We start from the raw sequence: 3,200 nt of genomic DNA on the forward strand, positions 1-3,200 counted from the left end.
TACACAGCTAATGGTATGATTATTGAGATTTGGCCACACTAAAGTGGGTTCCCCCCACTAGGAATGGAACTTCATTATGTGTTTCTTGCTTGCAAACCATTTTCCTTACTTTGAAATTAAACTTCTGTTTGATTCCTGCTTCTCCCATCTCTGCCTACTGTATGTGACTCTGGCCATTCACAGATTGGAGGCTGGCTCTTTCCAGTTGACACTGCTTGCCTCAGTTCCTCATCTGTAAAATGAATTGTAGAAGGAAATAGAAAATCACTCCAGTATACCCAAAAGGGTCATGAAGAGTCAGACATAGCTGAACAGCAACAACAAAAATCATATATAAGGATCCCTGTGGGCCATAAACTGATTCAGAAAGCCACATATCAACATTATCTATATTCTATTGTATTTTTTTTGCCAAATATTTCTCAAGTGCATTTTAATTTTGTTCAGGTCACTCCAGGGAGTGATAAAGGACATGTGTGTATGAGATATGGCTACCTTGCCCTCTTTTACCTGCTAAAACTATCTTGTTCCCTTTAAAGTATGAATAAATTAGTGTCCCCTTCCTTCCTATAATGGAATTCCTTATAAGAGACTTCCATTTAGCTCACATTATTTGCCAAGGCAACATTAAATCACAGGTCTGCCTATATTCCTCTTCTCTGCCCCCAAACATCCAGGATCCTTACAACTTGAAGTGGGCAAATATTACTGTCCCATTTTACCCATGAAAACACTAGAGCAAAGAAGGTGAGGTCATTTATAGAATTCTATTAGGGGAGGCTAGGTGGGGTAGTAGATAAAGCACCACCTGCCCTGGAGTCAGGAGTACCTGGGTTCAAACCCAGTATCAGACACTTGATAATTACCTAGCTGTGTGGCCTTAGGCAAGTCACTTAACCCCATTTGCCTTACAAAAACCTAAAAAAAAAGAATTCTATTAGTAGAATGAATGCTGGTAGACCAACTGGCTGTGCAATCTTGGACAAAGATCTGAGTCTCATTTTTCTCACTGTCAATTGAAGATAACAATAGCCCCAATGCCATAGGATTATTGGGAGGATCAAATGAAATAATATTGAGGAAGTGCAAACCTTACAATGCTATAGAAATGCTAGTTTGTATTTTTAAAGTCAATATTTTTACTCAGAGTCCCATTTTGAGTTAGCAACAGAGCATGAGTTTAAATCTCCCCCTGACTCTCAAATCTGGGCTCTTTCCATTTATTTTAAAAGAAAAATAAATCCCATTTCTCTAAACAGTCTACTAGTCATAGAGTTCTGGGATGCCAATGCAAAGCAAATGCCAGGCTTCTTCCTAGGTTCTCATTGGATGTCATATTTTGCCATTGGACCAGCAATTTGCCTCCAGAGGAGAAAGAAAGGCTGGTGACATAGCACAGCACCTTCTTACTGTTACATCCCTACTACTTGCTTGTCATGGCATCACCTCCCTGATGCCATGAAGGAAGGACAAACTTCATCATCATTGTGAGGAATATGGGGGTATTTGGGTTCCACGAGAATATGAAGGGAGAATGTTAGTTTACATTACAGACTGGGGTCTGCCTATATTGCTGCCTGTGGGCAGATTCTGAGTTAAGAGGAAGGAGTCAGCCTCAATCTGATCAAAAACTGAGGTTAGGCCAGGTCTGTCCCACCTAGTTCCAAATTAACCTGGGGTCTGCATCCTTCTCCTTTGCATATGCTCAAGGAAGTAGCTCATTACTATAATGGAGACCAATGTATTAATTAGATTGTGACCCCAGCCAATGATTGGCATGAAGGAGCAGGAACAAAGCCTTTCAAAGTGCATAAAAGACCTAACATTTCCTAGATTCCTTTCCCCTCTCCCACCCTGAGAAAGGTGTGCCATTGATTAAGATGTCTTAATTAAAAAAACCATTTCAATCCCTCTGGACAAAGTATTCAGGAGCCATTTATAACAATCATCTTCGATCACCATCACCATTATCATCATCATCATCAATCATTTACCATCATCATTATCATCATCATTATGCTCAAGCTCAACACATCCAAAACGAAATTCTGTACCTTTCTTCTCCCAACCCTGCAGCTCCAGTGAGGTCGGGTCCTAGGCACTGGGGCTCATGGTCCCCACATCATCCTGGATGGTCCAGGATTTTTTAACCTCTCCACTCAGTTGCCAACTCTTGTCATTGCCCCACCTGCCCCCTTTCAGACTTATCCATCCTTCTTTCTTCTCAGTCCCAACAATCTTCTGGCTCTCTTCCCCTCCTCCACTGCAATCACCTCCTGGTGGGTCTGCCTCCTCTCTGATCCAATGGACTCCCTGTTACATAAGGGCCACCCTACCCCACCCTCACCCACCGGGGAGCCAGAATAAGACCAGAGCTCCGCCTTCTTCCCCAATCCCTCTCTTTGGTATCCACCTGTAACTTGGCCCCAGTCGACTTTTCTTGTCTTTTTTGCACATCCCTTGCACTCACACTAGGGTAGAGTGTTTTCTTCCCATATATCTGAGCTTCTGGCCTCCAGCTCCCAGAGTCCCTAAATCTCCTCTTCTAGAAGTATCCCCTTGTCCTTTCCTGCTGGGCTCCCCTGCTCGGGGTCTTTTCGGGAAAACACCACTGGTGGGCCATTGCCAGGACCAACACAGTGGGGGACCTTAAATAAGTCCGGGATAAATGACTGGAAGTGACAGGAGGGAAGCTGCCCGGCCGTCCAGGGTGCTGAGTTCAAGTCTCCTCTCCACCAGTAACAAGGTGCTGGCCAGTTCCCATCTATTACTTTTCTGGACCACTAGAGAAGGGCCATGTGAATTGCCCTGGGCTGGAAACGAGCCAGTGATTGTGCCCAGCTTCCCTCCCACTCCCACTGGCCTTGGCAGGTGCGAAGAGTCCTCCGCCAAAGTCGGAGGCTGCGGAGGGTGGCTTCCCTGGCGGGGGTCTGCAGACCCCCGGCCCGCCCCTCCGGGGGCCCGAGTCTCGGCGGCCACCCGGGAAGGCCCCTCCGGGCGCGATGCCCCGGGCCGGGCCGGCGGAGGGGCGGGGCTCCGAGCCCCCTCATTGGGCGGCCGCTCCGCCTCATTTGCATCTGGGTCGGCTCCGGGGCCCCGATTGGCGGCTGGCGGGGCCGACGTCACGAGCGGCTCTGGTCCGCAGCCCCGCCGCCCGGGGCCGCACTTGGAGCTGGCCTGGGCCCGGCCCCGCAGCCTGA

This window comes from Macrotis lagotis, chromosome 2 (genome assembly GCF_037893015.1).
Source record: "Macrotis lagotis isolate mMagLag1 chromosome 2, bilby.v1.9.chrom.fasta, whole genome shotgun sequence".
Lineage (NCBI taxonomy): Eukaryota > Metazoa > Chordata > Mammalia > Peramelemorphia > Peramelidae > Macrotis > Macrotis lagotis.